The sequence below is a fragment of the Neopsephotus bourkii genome, unplaced genomic scaffold (assembly GCF_033783945.1).
Source record: "Neopsephotus bourkii isolate Nb327-2 ecotype Australia unplaced genomic scaffold, CSIRO-AGI_Nbou_v1 NB_1780, whole genome shotgun sequence".
Classification (NCBI taxonomy): Eukaryota; Metazoa; Chordata; class Aves; order Psittaciformes; family Psittacidae; genus Neopsephotus; species Neopsephotus bourkii.
Window position 1 is genome coordinate 2888953 of NW_026902254.1, and position 15006 is coordinate 2903958.

The window sequence follows — 15006 nt, forward strand, 5'->3', positions numbered from 1 at the left end:
TTTTCCCCTGAAACCAGAAAGGAATCTTCAAGGGCAAATGGCACCTTGACTTGCCCATGAGAGGAAAGCCCATCTATGTGGCCATGGCTTCGATGGACTTATGGTACCGCTCTTTGTGCTGCACTTTTCCATGATAATGAGGGAAATGAGAGAAGCACTAAAGCTTTCTTACCTCTTCACAAGCAATCAATGGCTAATTGATGCAATATGGTTGGGATTGTTGCTGGTATCTGAGGGATTGGATGTCTAATTCCCACTAACATGGTTTATCATCTCAGCACATTTTTTTTTTTTTTTGGTTTTTGAAGTGTAGGTTCCTGCCTCCTAAAGAAATAACACTTTATTTCTCCATTGAGATGAAAAACGTTAGAATGAGTGACTGTGCTTTCTTTAATACACCTTTTACTTTGCTCATTGTTTTTCACTGGAAAATACATGTTTTTGCTATTTGTGTACAGGGAGACAGAAAAATCTTAATGGAGGCTTGCTCTCCAGAGAGAGCACAAGAGATTATACACTCTTTCTGCACTCTTTTCAGTTTTGCCTAAATGTAATTTTAATGGTAAGGTAAAATGGTACAGCTTAAACATGAAAGCAAAGTGAGTAGATCCATGAAAGCACAACACCATTTATATCAGCATTCTTTGCTGACTACAGCAAGGTGAAATCAAGGTGGAGGCATTGCTTAAATGGGATGCATGAAGCCTAAAGTAGAGGTGATGGACTGAATTTTGCTTTAATTTATACTTAGTACAGTTCCATTGAAGTCAGCAGGGAGATGGATCAAAGCAGGACTTCGCTGCTAAATAATAGGGTGCTCAGAATTGCTCATGCCATAATTTTTGCAACCTTAGTTGTAATCCTTAAGTAAAAAGAAGAGTTTCTGTATCTGGTAACATAGGAATCTCTTGCTTAGGAAAATAAAATTTTAAAAGAAAAAAAATTAACTTGGGGTTTTGACTTCTTTTGTGTTGGGGGTGCTACATGTTCAAAGGAAGAGGAATGGTGAGTCACCTTTGGACAGCATTCTTTCAGGAGAGGTGGAGGGGAGGGAGGGAAGGAGATGGGTCATTTTGTTGCTGTTGACCTACTTTCTGTGCTTGGCTCTCCTTAGTGCTGGGCAATTAGGCCAACTCTAGCTGAAGTCATTGGTAAAGCGGGAGCATGGAGAGAAAGGGCAGGTGTTAAGGAGGTGTAGGTAAAACATGCCACCCTGCTGGGTGTGGCTGTGAGTGGAGGCAATGGGTCAAGTACAGCCAACGTTGTTCCCCTGTTCCCAGTCTGTGCAGATCCCACTGGATACCCCAGGAGCATACCTGGCATCCTTGAATGGCTGTCCATCAATCTGGGCTAGAGGAGTGTTGGCCACCTGAGGCTGGTCCCACTGTAAATTCAGGTGCTATGCCTGAATAGGAGCCTGGAGACTTTTTGCCTACTCAGAAGAGTACCCAAACTATTGCACTTCAAGGCAGCCCTTGGGACTTGTTCGGAAGAAGGTGGAACATGGAATTAAAAAAGATCTTCAGTCAAACAGCAGAAATAATAATGCTTGCTCAGAGTCTTTCCTCCTCACCTGTTGATTTGCAAAAGATGACAGGAATTTAATGTCTTTAAGATTCATGCTTTTCCACCAGATTTCATTAAAGTTGTCCAAGCATTTCAAGCTATAGGGTAGGGGCTGGAGAAAGACTGACAGACTTGTTTCCTGCCGGAAGAAAAAAAAATAAAAATCCAACCAAGAACCCTAGATCCACTATGATACATTGCACATGGAGATAGCCTGCTCTGAATCATAGAATCATAGAATAGTTAGGGTTGGAAAGGACCTTAAGATCATCAAGTTCCACCCCCCCTGCCATGGGCAGGGACACCTTGCTCTTACCATATCACCCAAGGCCTTGTCCAACCTGGCCTTGAACACTGCCAGGGATGGAGCACTCACAACCTCCCTGGGCAACCCATTCCAGTGCCTCACCACCCTAACAGGAAATAATTTCTTATATCCAATCTGAACTTCCCCTGTTTAAGTTTTAACCCATTACCCCTTGTCCTATCACTACAGTCCCTCCCCAGCATCCCTGTAGGCCCCCTTCAGATAATATATCCAGAGAATATATCCAGAGACAAGCTGCTTTCTGAGTAGGAACTGATGTAGGAGTCAGACAAGGGGAAGCAGTCCGAGACTGGTGCACTCATGCTGGGGAGTGGAGAAATGCAAGGTTTTGTGTGTCATTGGTTTACCTGAAGGACAATCAGGGAAAAGTGTTAATACTATTACTAACGCTAACCCCAAACATTCAAGCACCCCAAGTTTGATCCTACAGCAGGAAAATGAGCATTTTAAAAAATTAGTCTCTATGACAGTAAGAAATCTGAATGGATTGGTGATTTTAGCTTTTATTTGCTCCGAGCAAGGTTTGCACCCATCCTGAAATGGAGAAGCATCATGTTTGCTCCAGCAAATTAGTAATTAGCAATTAGTAAAAAACATTGAACATCTTTTTGTGCTTAGTAAAAAGAAGCTATTTAGGCTGAAAAGGAGGAGAACAACTTTTCAAGAGTCTTTTTCTCCTGATTTTAGAGCGTGCTGGCTGGAAGGATGACGGGCTGCTGAGGCGCAGCACTACTGTGTTACAAAGCCGCTGAAGTTACAGAGCCGCTGAATCCAGCAGGCTTGTCTGCAGCCCGTTCTGAGCACAAAGGGCAGGACTGCTTTGTCTGCAGCCTCTTTGCAGACGTTGCCTCAGGAATCAGAAACCTGTCCTTTCTTTGTTTTACCCCGTGGTCTTTGTTGCTGTGTGTTAATGATCATCACCTGACTGGCTTTGTTAATGTCATGCAGCTTGTTTTGTAAAAGTAATTCTTAAAGAGTGCAGCATTGCACTTCAGCAGATTTATTTTGCAGTTGGAAATATCTTAAAGTTGTCTCCATTTACTGCAGGCTCTTTTAACCGTCTCTATGGTATGCTTTATATAAAGGCAGTTCTAATTTCTTTCCCATTATACACTGAATTAAAAGGCATATTCTTCACTTTTATCAGTAAGGTGCTGGGAGCATTTTGAGCAATGCCCTCCTCTCCTGTGTGTTGTGACAGTGGATCAATGGAAGGAAACCTGAGCCCAAAGTACCTGCCTGCTCAGACTTCTCCAAAAGGGCTTAGCAGCTCAAACTTCAAAAAAGACAGGTTTAAAAAAACAATGAAAGGCTTAGAGAATGAAAATACAAACTGCATGCCAGTTGCTCTCTGCTTGCTGTTCTCCTCAGCCTAAGCTTTACGTGCTCCTAAGCTTTACATCCTCCTAAGCTTTACGTGCTTCTCTGCACTAAAAGCCTCTTGAGCATGAACCCACTCTCCATCTCTGTCCTTTGCCATTGCAGTAACACCAGTGTTTTCAGCTCGTGCCAACAGACTTTTTGTAGAGGGAAAGAAATGCTTCTGCATGCTGCAGGGAGACAAGGGGGTTTTTGGCCTGCTGAAAGCATGTGCGTCAGGTTCAGAGGTTGGTAGCTGGGGCGCCTAGCCAGAGAAACAAGGAATACTCCTTGGACCTCAGACTGCTCTGCTGCCCTCAAGTGATGCATGCAGTGAAATGTTTTGCAGTGTTTATTACTGATAACACAATATTCCAGTCCTTCCAGGACTGCTGGCTTCAAAGGAAATGATCTAAAGTGGTTATGGTTCTGTCAATCTGAATGTCGAGTATAGATGGAAATTTATTTCTTTGACTCTCCATAAGACTGAAGTCCTTTCCCAGGACTGTTAAATGTTGTGAGAAAACAGAAGTTTGAAGTCTCTCTCCCTTCACTGAGACACAACGAGCAATTGCCCTTCCCTTCCCATTTCTTGTGCTCTCTTTTCTTCTTTTTTCTCTCTCTCTTCCCCCCCCCCCCCATTAGCTCCAGTTTAGCTGCAGTTAGAACTTCCTTCTCACAATCTCATTTTATTGAAATACTGCTCTGTGTAATGGTGATTCTGTTGAAGATGGTTATTTGCACTAGCATATGAGCAAGCTAGGAAAATCGGGTATTAAATTAACAGGGGTTTGGGATAATCTAAAAATATTAATTTTATGGGTTTTTTTGATCATTTTGCTCATGGGCAGAAACTTAAGTTATGGATACTAAAATTATTCTGTATACTTATCTAGGCTTATTCTTCCATTCTTCAAACCAGCTCCCTATGGACACATTTGTATAAACAGAAGCATGCTAATTAAACTTGCCAGGGAGACACAATCTATTTAAAGCCTCAAAGCACAGTTTTACTTCTAGGCTTCATATTGTGATAGTGTAAAAGAGCAAAGTTTTTCTTCAAGTTTTAAATATAATGAAGTGGAAATTTTTGTTAAGTATGTGCTATTTGGCTGCATGCTGCTCTTATCTCCACAAACATGCACCTGATTTTCTTTTCTATCTTGCCTTTGTTGTTAAATCTCCAATGGCCTTTCATCTTTTTTAAAGGACTGCAAAACTCATTAAAACTTTACAATTATTTATTTCCTTCTGCTTTGTCATTAACCCCCCTCTTGTAGTTCCCTCATTTTGACATAAAGTAACAGTTTTTAAACACTGCAGATATACTACGGCCTGTACCAACAGTCTCTACATGTCTATTTATTGTAAGTCTATCTATTTCTGCCATCTGTATCTGTATCTAACACCTAGTCTTCTATCTAAACTAGTCCTTTTCTATCTAAAATCTTGATTTTCCAAACAGGGACGATATAATTCCATTTCTTCTGGTTTGTAACAATGGCCATTGTTTGTTTTTTTCCAGGATGATAGTTCCGTTATGGTCTTCTCCCAGAGGCTGTGTTGAAGTCTTGTCCCTTTTGTAACTAAGAGGAGGAAAGCAGGTCCTCCAGGGTCACAGGCATGGGTGGAAAAGCCTGTGACCACCAGGATATGCGTGCAGAGCTGATGACCTTTGAGGTAGAAATTGTCCTGCTGGCTCTGCCTCACAGTGAATCTGAAAAGCAGCATCTTGACAACAGCACAACTCTCCAGCTATAGTGTGCTGCTGGTAGAGCTGGCCGCTGCCTACTCAAGGCTCAGGTAGGCACTTGAGCATCACACCAAGTACATGCTGGCCCAGCAGGAGCAAGCTCCCAAGGGTTGTCTTGATAAAGTGGGCAGAGACTCCCTCAAACTTGTAACTGCAATGAAAAAAGGGACTGTGGTGGATGTCCCTGAGTTATGCAGGGAGGTGCCAGGCCTGGTTTCTGGGCCGGGTGGTTATCAAGTTTGTTAAACAGGACTTGTGCTTTGTGAACCCATGATAACTGTGCCCTGTGCCTGATGACTGCAGTATTCAGTAAACGCCTCTCATAGTACGTGATACAATCTTCTCTGTAACTTTTCCAGTAACTGAGGTTGAACTTATAGGGCTGTAGTTTCCTTGGTCTTCCCTTGTATTAAGAGAGGTGCTGCCTATGTGTGAAGTTCATGGCATTACAAAGCCTAGTTCACTTTGCTTTGGATTTGAGATGTGTATTTTAATGTAACTGATATAAACTCAATCCAATTTACCTTAAATGCAGTCTAAAAGCATTCTGCTGAAAGAATTTGTTGATAAGCTTTACCTCAGTGCACTCCTAATTGAAGTGCTGGTCAAATCTGCTGCTATTGCTCCAGATTGTTGGTCACCAGCCACAACTTTTTGATCCTGAGGTTCCATGGTGTTCTGACTTGAGTACTGAAGCTGAGTTAAAGAATTTAAGGAGTCTATGCCAGCTCAGACTGCCCATTCTTGTATTTGCATCACTGTTTTACCTGCCAGCACATAACTGCTACTGGGTCTTTGGTGTCGGCCAAATCACTGAACTGAACAGGCTGAAAAATTATCTCTGTCTTCTCTGCAGAAAAGAAGCCTGGATCAGTTTATTGAATCAGTTTAAGGCATGTGTCTGCACCACGCAAAACTGCATTGTGCTGCAGGCACATAGGGCTGTATCGTACTATAGGAGCCTACTGCTGAGATGTGGGGGAAAGGGAAGGACTCCTTAGGACAGTTAGGAGTTTTGCATAGTTCCTTCAGCATGGTTTAATGCAGAGGTTAGGTGCTAATGACATAGTAATGGTCCACACAAGGAAGTCATTAGGGGCTGTACAAAAGTAATCTCTCTCCTGATGTTCTCTAGGTTTCTTTGTGTGCCTTTGGCTGTGTGCTAGGAGCCAGGTAAACTCATATGGCCTCAGTCCTGTGTCCTCTTGCAATTACCTCTGATGTTCAGTTTTGTTCACAGATTCACAGTTCATAGATCACAGGGTGGATGTTCAGTTTTGTTAAAAACCATCATGTTTTGCCTTTAATTAAACCCAGAATGAAAAATACATTTCCAAAATCTGAGAAAAAAAAAGAACACACTTAAATTCATATATGAGGGTTATATTTTTACATGTTTCTCATGGTGTTTGCAATGTATGTCTTGTTGAAATAGACTACGGTGTTGCAGAAAGAAAGCAAATATTTCCTTTATTATTTATTCTCTCATGTCAGTAGGGAAAGGAAATAGCCACAAAATGATGCCTGGTCTCCCTGGTAAAGTAAGAGGCACTGCTCAGATATAGTTTGATTTCCTCTAGATTTATCCAAAAGTGATGAGGTTTGGTGTTTAAAAGCATATGAGCTCTGGTTTGAAGCTTCTTCTGTTGTTGAGGCATTTTTAAGGTCCCCATTCTATGTGTATGCTCTGGTAGCTCCTGAGGGGTCATAATCTCTCACAGTACAAAGGGGGGTGGGTCCCCTTCTCCTCCTTCTTGTCCTCTATTCATTGGGAAATACAGTGCATTTCAGGCCATGCATTTCCTGGTGCTTCAGCAATGCCAAGTGCATTTGTAGCCCTCTTTCTGGTGTGGTGAGGAGCCTCCACACTTGTCTGAGAGAGCAGCAACATGCCCCTGACTGTGATCCAGTGCTGTCTCCTGTCTCCACCAGTCATCTCCTATGGGGCTCTCGGGGTGCTGCGGAATCCTATTGATCAGATGTTCCTCCTCGTTTGATCAATTGTCAGATGAAAGATTGGACATGAGCCAGCAACGTGCTCTTGCAGTCCAGACAGCCAAGTATCCTGGGCTGCATTAAAAGAGCATCAAGGAAGTCGGTTTTCCCCTTTTCCCTCACTTTCGTGAGACCCCACCTGGAGAACTACATCAAGGTCTGGGGTCCCAGTACAAGACAGACATGGACCTGTTAGAGAAGGGCAATGGAAATGGTCAGAGGAACATCTCTTCTTTGGATAAAGTTTGAGAGTGTTGGAGGCCAGCCTGGGGAAGAGAAGGCTCTGGGGAGACCTTAGTATAGCCTTTCAACATATGAAGGAGGCTTGTAAGAAAGACAGAGAAAGACTTTTTGCCAAGGCCTGTAGCATCAGGAAAAGGGACAATGGCTTTAAACTGAAAGACGTGAGACTTAGACATAAGACAGAATTTTTTTACAATGAGGATGGTGAGATTTTGGAACCAGTTTCTCGGAGAAGTTGTCGATGCCCCATCCCTGGAAGAGTTCAAGTTGGCTGGGGCTTTGAGCAACCTTATCTAAGATGTCCCTGTCCATGGCAGGAGGGTTGGAGTAGGGTGATCTTTAATTCCATGGTATGATGCTGTCGTGGTTTAAGACCAGTCAGGCAGCTCGTTCACTCACTCCCCCCCCCCCCCCCCCTTCTTTCCCTCCCCCTGCTCCTGGAGGGATGGGAAGGAGAATCAAAAGAATGTAACTCCCCCAGGTTGAGATAAGAACAGTTTAGTAACTAAGGTATAACACAAATCACTACTGCTGCCACCAATAATAATAATGATAAAGGAAATAACAAGGGAAGAGAATACAACACCTCAGGACCTGCCAAACGATAACTCGCCCCCCCAGCCTGACCAGGCACTGACGGATATCTCATCCAACCCTGCAGTTAACTAGCCCTTCCAGGTCACTGTCTGTTACATCCTGGGCATGATGTGCTGTGGTATGGAATACCTCTTTGGTCAGTTTGGGTCAGGTGTCCTGTCTCTCCTTCCGTCTTCCCCGCCTCCCTGGCAGAGCATAAGGCTCAGAAAGTCCTTGGTCAGACAAAAACATAACTGTTACCAGCTCTGTTCGCAGGCTGAAAGTCAAAACACAGCGCTGCACCAGCTACCAAGAAGGACAAAAATGACTGCTACTGCTGAACCTAGGACAGATGCTTAGATTCTCTGTGATTCTATGATAATATGAGCTCATCAGCTGAAGCCAACAGAACCAGGGACCTTCTGCCTGAATATCTCTATTGTTCTGTCAAGCTGTTTCCTTCTGCACACAGAGTAGACAGCTTTGGGGCTTTATGAGTACACTTCTTGGTTTGGCTGGCGACAAAAATTAAGAGCAAGGGTGGGATGAGGGCTCTGCTGAAAACAGCGCAGAATTCCCGCAGTTTCGGCAGAACCTGGAATTCACAGCAAGTGCTTGTTTTCCTCGTCCTCGTTGCTACCCTCCGTTTGGTCAGCAGGTGGCAATCTCTACTTTTCATCTGGTCTGAAAAGTTCTGCTTGCACAACACAAACTCTTTATTCAAGTAGCTGTTTCTGCTTTGCGTCGGGTATTCTGACCGGGAGCTGGGTGAAATCTCATTCCAAATCTTTCTTAATATTTAAACGCTTACTTAGTCATCAAAGTATTTTTAAAAGCAAAACTTGGAAAGCCTACTGCTTTACAAGTCATGCTCGTTCCTTTCCCATCCCCATCTCTCAGAAACTCCCACAACTCAAAACGGAGCCATATAAATGGAGCTGTGTGTATCATATCTTTTACTATGAGCCATAGACATTACTTAACACGCCAGTACTCAGACCTCATAAACTAGCATGTTCTAGCATCGGGGCCTAATATCACTTACTAATATTTCAAGTGAATCTTGCAAACAGAATAAGAAAAAAAATACAGGTATTTCCATGCCTGTTGTTATTAGATCTAAGCAATCTAATGTCCTTTCCTTGTGGAACAATTGGCCAAAAACATATCCAAAGTCAGCAAGTCCTTGGGCTCTCTGCTGTGTAAGTGCCAGTGTTGCAAAGCAATTGTATCTAAGGCTGTTTCAGTATAGTTCAGTATTGACATGCCCCCTACCTGCTCCATTCTGAGACCTCTTTTGCATACCAAAATGCACAGCAGTCCATGGTTTCATAGGAAAATGAATGAATAGTGACTTTTTTTTTTCCTAAGCTTTGTGGGAAATTTGAATTTCTCTTTAAAATTGGGAGAGGCATATGTATTTTCACAACAGGTATTTTGATTTTAGCCTTGCTGTCTGAGGTACACAAGCAAGCTAAAATGCCTTGTTGGTCGCTTGCCTATTGGCAGTGGCAAGAAAAAAAATGTTTCATTGTTTAACTGCCATTTGCTCTGGCCTATTAATACGTATAATCTGCTATTTCAATACAGTCTGTACTGAGGAAATTTGTTGAGGATTAGTAGGAAATTAAGTAAGTTACAGCTAAGTTAAATAATTACGCTAAGGGCATGCAGTCCCCCAGAACAAATGAACCTGCACAGGTTCATTATATCTGTTGGTCAAAAAAACAGAGTATGAAACATTATTTTTGTTCACTTAAGGAAATACAGTGATGGTTGTGTGGAGTTTGTGTAATCTCAGGAATAAACATAAAAAGTGAGGGTCATTACATCTTCAAGCATAACTTCTCAAAGAGAGCTGCTGTTTTTAAGAACCTCATCTACTTTGTTTATGACCTGCCTCATTGCTCCACCTACGCCCAGGTGTATTTCTGTGCTGCTGCTCATAATTTCTGATGGTACCTGTGCATCTGCTGACAGCTTGGGAAGCGCTGTCTGCTTTCACTGCAGGCAGGCAGCTGGAGGTTTCATGCTGGAGTGGAGTCACGCAGGTTTTGGGTGAAATAAGAGCATGTGGTTAGCTCCTGGCAGCCTGCAGACACACTGGGCACTGTGTTGTCCTCGAGTCCTCATAGCTGTGCTGGGAGCTGCCTTGCAATTTCCATATTGTCCCTTAGGCAATTTTTCCAGGTGCTTCAATGCCATGGTGATGACTTCTGTCAAGACAGATAAGTAGGAACAGTTGCTGACTTAAAACCAGTGGGATATTCAGGCCTGAAAAAACTGCTGTTCTGAGGCAGCACTTGAACAACAGATGTTTTAAAATACACATTTTGGCTGGAGGGTTTCTGCAGTCTCTGTCCTCAGAGGTTTTTGAGACCCAGCTAGAAAAATCCCTGAGCAACCCAGTCTGATCTCACAGCTGACCCAGCTCTGATAAGCAGGTTGGACCAGAGCCCTCTGGAGGTCCCTTCCAGCCTGAGTGGTGGTGGTGTGCACATGGACTGCTGCAGTGCCTTAAGGCTCGAACCTGGTCAACCCCTGTTGTGCCTCTACAAGTCCTGGTCCTGAGAGTTATACCTCTGCACATACTATTAATTTCCAAGGAGTGCTTTGAACAACAGTTAACCTTCAGTAGCTCTGTGAGCTGTTATCTCACAGAACTATCTCATAGTACTGTTGGGGAAAACATGGAAAAGGTGACCATGGCTGAAGCCCCAGGGAGGAGGCCTTCTTAAGGGTGGGGATTAGGATTTGGTAATGCAGCTAGAGAAGGAACTGTTTTCTAACCCCAAATTCCTTTCCTGTTTTGTACTTGGGTGAAACCAGGACATCTCAAAGGAAAGATGAAGACTTTTTTTCAGAGCCAAGAATAATCAGTAACTGGAAAGGGCACTTATGGGACATATAAGAGGTGAGGTTAACATCTCTAGGCCAGTGAGGCATATCGCAGATCTTTAACCTTTCAGTAGTTTGGGGTTGCCTAGACTTTTTCTAGTGGTTGCCAGAAGTTTTTACAGCTTCTACAAACTTCTTTGGGTTTCTCCCCCCTCACAATATAGTCCCATTAATTTTTTACCTTGCTGTTAATCTGATTTATGTATTTGGGAAACCCCCACTCCTAATCATGAGCTCACAACATTAGACAACATAGTTTCTTTCAATTGGGAATGGCATTGTTTGAACTAAGAGGCTGATGTAGGTGGAAAACACAGTTCACTTGAACTAGCACCTCTTGGTTATCAGTGAATGAGATCCAGAGACCACAGAATCTAGCAGAGTTTGCATTCAGTCGAATTAACATCCCTTAAATTCAAGTCCTGCTCTATTTCTGCTTCGCCTACAGACATTTAATGCTGTAATGATTTCCTCTAAGAATAAAAAGACAAAATATCCCTTTTCTTGTTGGAGTGATTTGCCTGTAGTGCAAAGCAGAACAACTACAGAACAACTGCCCTTGTCTTTTACACATTTTTTCCTTTTATTCCCCCCCCCTTTTTTTTTATGTTTTCCTTTTGAATGTATTCCCTGATGCAAGAACATTCCCTCAAAAGAATTACACAACAATAACCATCCAGTCACCTTTTTCCTGCATCTTCATGCAGTTATTCTGCCTAAGTAGTAGGTCAGATTAAAAATCTAGCTAACTGCAGTGTGTCACTTTTGAGACCACGTCCAGGGTCCACAAAAGTGTTTCAGGATGTTGTGAGCTCCAATTAACGTGCAATTAAATGGCCACAGATTTTTTTCTGATGTTCAGACCTAAGAAAGGCAAAGTGGGGTACAACAGCACAGGCTCACGAAGAGTAGATTATGCTGGACTTCTCTGATGTCTCTCCTTGGTAAGAGCAGACTTTAGGTATGGTCCCAAAGTGGAAGCTGCTGGGGTAGAGGCTGCCTGAAGGAACTGGAAAGCAGAAAACATGGCAACAGTCGTCAGTGCTGGGAAAGGAAATATCAGAGAGAGACTCAAATATTGTTCATGGGGCTTTTCCTATTTTATGTCTTTGTTAGCACTTCCTTTGTAACACAGGGGAGCATGCTGGCTGGCTGGAGTTAGGAGGCACTGTTCATGCAGAAAAAGGCTAGGATATAAGATGGAAGGACTGGAGTAAGACGACTTGGGTGAAATTCGGTAGTTCAAAATGAAATATATAATTCTTCTGTACTCAACATAGTTATCATGAGGAAAGGCCTGAGGAAGAGAAAAATCTAGGCATACCACCTGAATGGATTCAGTCTTCTAATGTGATGAATCTGAGAGAAAAAAAGTATCTAGTGCATCAAAAGAGGTGCTTCCAGGAGAGACAGGAAATTCTTTAGAATTAAAACCTGGAAGGGAATATGATTGTTATGTGTAGCTACATGGCCCTAATACTTCTGTGACAGGTTGAAAGCACTGCAGTAGTTTTCCTTTGGAAATTGTGCCATTGAGAACTTGAGCCCCATGTTTTTGCAGAGATCTTAATGGAGCCAGTTGCCTGTGAAAAGAGGATAGATTTGCACCATGACTTTCTAACTATTCTTTTTTTGGAGCATATTCAGGAAACTTTGCAAGATGAGCCTTGCAGAGTTTCATGACAATTTCTGTCCCACAGGAGCAGAGCAGTTTGGCTAAGCATGAGGTTCATTAACTTCTGGGTGACCTTTTCACAGTAGATACATGGCTGTTGCAGAAGCAGGTAATGAAATGCTGATAATTTTGCAAAACCCAGAAAACATTCCATAAACATGGCTAGAGGCAACAATGTGAAATCTGAAGAAACAGGTTTCCTGCTTTGAATTTATAGTTAAAAAAATAAGGCTGAATTCAAAGACAAATCAAATTGTGGAAGATTATGAATATGATTTAAAGAGAACCAGTGTTGATGGAGGTTTTGTTTTGTTCTTAGTGTAGAGGCACAGTATTTTCATTAAATGGATGAATAATAAACGGATTAACCTGTCAGGGAAGAAAATGGCATACTGTGTTCAAATTCTGCAGCTATTTTGGGGAAGGTGACAAATGTGTGTGTAGAGATTAGGCTGTTTTTCTTTTAACCCTTTCTTCCCTTTCCAGAAAATGCCCTGCAAGTAGAGAAGGCAAGGCAGGAGCCTGCAGAAAAGTAGGGGTAACTGCATGTATGTATTTTCTTTTAGTGGGAGAACTTGGTTGTAAATAGGAGGTGAGATACTGAGTAACCTGGGATTCCAGGAGCAGAGGAACAGAGCATGCAGTGCTCCATCTGGTTACGTCCTCCCTGGGGAGAGCCTCACAGATCTCGTCTTTTGGTATGGCTTGACAATGATATGTAGCTATGCACCGCAGTGGTTAGTTTTGTCCAACACTTAAATCTGAAGGAATGCCTGTTAGTTTGTGTGATCTATCTGCAACAATACCATCAGCAAAGATGCATTTGCCATCTGAGTTCAGATGAACCAGAAGTCATTAAAATGCACCAAATGTGATACAAGATGTACTTTTACAGTGCAACTGTTTCAAAGTAGCATGGTTATTACATGTAGAAGAAGTGAGACCTTCAGCCTATCTTTTGTTTGCAATGCAATTAGGAAAGGGATGAAAAATTCTGGTCTGACTCATGAATGTTTTTGTACACAGCTTCTTGGGAATTAGGGGAAATAAATATATTTGTCATCTTCTAGTCCTATAGCAAGAAGTTTATAAGAGCTATCTTTAATCAGTGAAATTCCATTAAAGGCATGGTAGGTACGTGTAAAGCCTTTGCAGGTTTCAGGTTGTCCCGTAGAGTTCAGAGGTCTGCCCTAACATTTGGTGGAGAGATACACATGTCCTTGGGGGATGGATCTTTCTCTATAAATTCCACAGAATTATCATAACAGGAGCTTAGTGTTTCTACAACTGTAAAATGAAACTCTGACAGCCTGATTATAATCAATCAAATGACTATAATGAAAGTACTGATACTTCTGCATGTAGAAGTTAGTCTGAAATGTATGGCCAGTAAGCAGAGGTGGCGTGGAGCTATTGGCCCTGACCTCTGCAGAGAATTGGGCTGAATCTCTTTGGATCAACCTCCTCAACAGTGTTTTCAAGCATAAGATCTGCATTTAAGATGGGGGAGAGAGGAAAAGGGATTATGAAAATCACAGTGAACTATCCTAGCTTTCACATTAGTTTATTTGGTTTACTTTTCATGAGTGTTTCTGTGGGGAAAATAGCTAAGAAGCATTGCAGGTGTCATCTTTTGTGATCAGAGCGTTTCTGGGTTTTATCTGTGACTTGAATTAATTTTAGAATGAGTTATTGGTTCTTTATAGTATTTTCCCTGACTTGCTACTCTCCTAGGAACATTTTGGGTTGAATTGGTTACAAAGTATTAGCAGCCTTACCCAAGGGAGCCTGCAACTTCCACTATTGCCTTCTCAAGTATTTTTCCTGTTGTATTTTAAATTTCATTACCTTCTAATTCAGAGTTCTAAATTTTCATCTCAGAATATTGAAAACAAACTGAACCACATCCAGTCCCTGTGTAAATGCCCTCAGCCACAATTTAAGTGACTTCAATTTTCTTGAAGTACAGAAAGACAAGTCTAAATAGATAAATTCAATAAACCTGGGCCTCTCTGCCCTTACAGGTGTATGTTAGTAGCCTGGATGTTAAGTGCAGTGCTTTAAGCTTTGTCAAGATGCTCTGTAGATCAGAGCTAGTTCACATTCACAAAACTCAAAGCTTTGCGAGTGAATTTTAGGGACTGTAAGGTAAATATGGGTCAAGTGTTTACTCTGGGCTATGTTTGTACCCTGTGTTAAGTCTTATTTTGGATTGTGGACTTTGGTCTAGGAACAGTGTTGAAACACTGTTGTTGCATCCTTATATCCCAGTCTCAGCTGGGAGGGAAGAGGTACCTAACATACATGATACAGTAGCTTTTAATATGCTAGAAAATTAACTCTATACAGATTGCTGCTGCACATTCGTAGATCTGTTTATTTCTCCTTCTCTACACAGCCCCCTTTCCCCCTCCAGTTCTGCATTGCAGCCAAGGGGAGTATTTAATGAAACTAAACTGAATTCTGACTGTATTGAGCCACTTGCCAAATTAGACCCCATGGCAAGGACATTGTCTCTAGTACAATGATAGATTCTTTCATCAGTGAAAGTTCAGCTTTCTTTTGAATGCCTTGATTGTTCTATAAAAATAATGCCCAGTTACTACCAGAATA

The 15006-nt window shown here is 42.1% G+C and overlaps 1 long non-coding RNA gene across 1 annotated transcript; it reads left to right on the forward strand.

The window, feature by feature from the left end:
• Positions 1 to 8177: 8177 nt before the first annotated feature.
• On the forward strand, positions 8178 to 13904 carry LOC133226366 (uncharacterized). The gene is made up of 4 exons (XR_009729488.1): positions 8178 to 8588; positions 12419 to 12502; positions 12880 to 12941; positions 13420 to 13904. It is a non-coding gene; the product is annotated as an uncharacterized LOC133226366 (long non-coding RNA).
• Positions 13905 to 15006: the final 1102 nt, after the last annotated feature.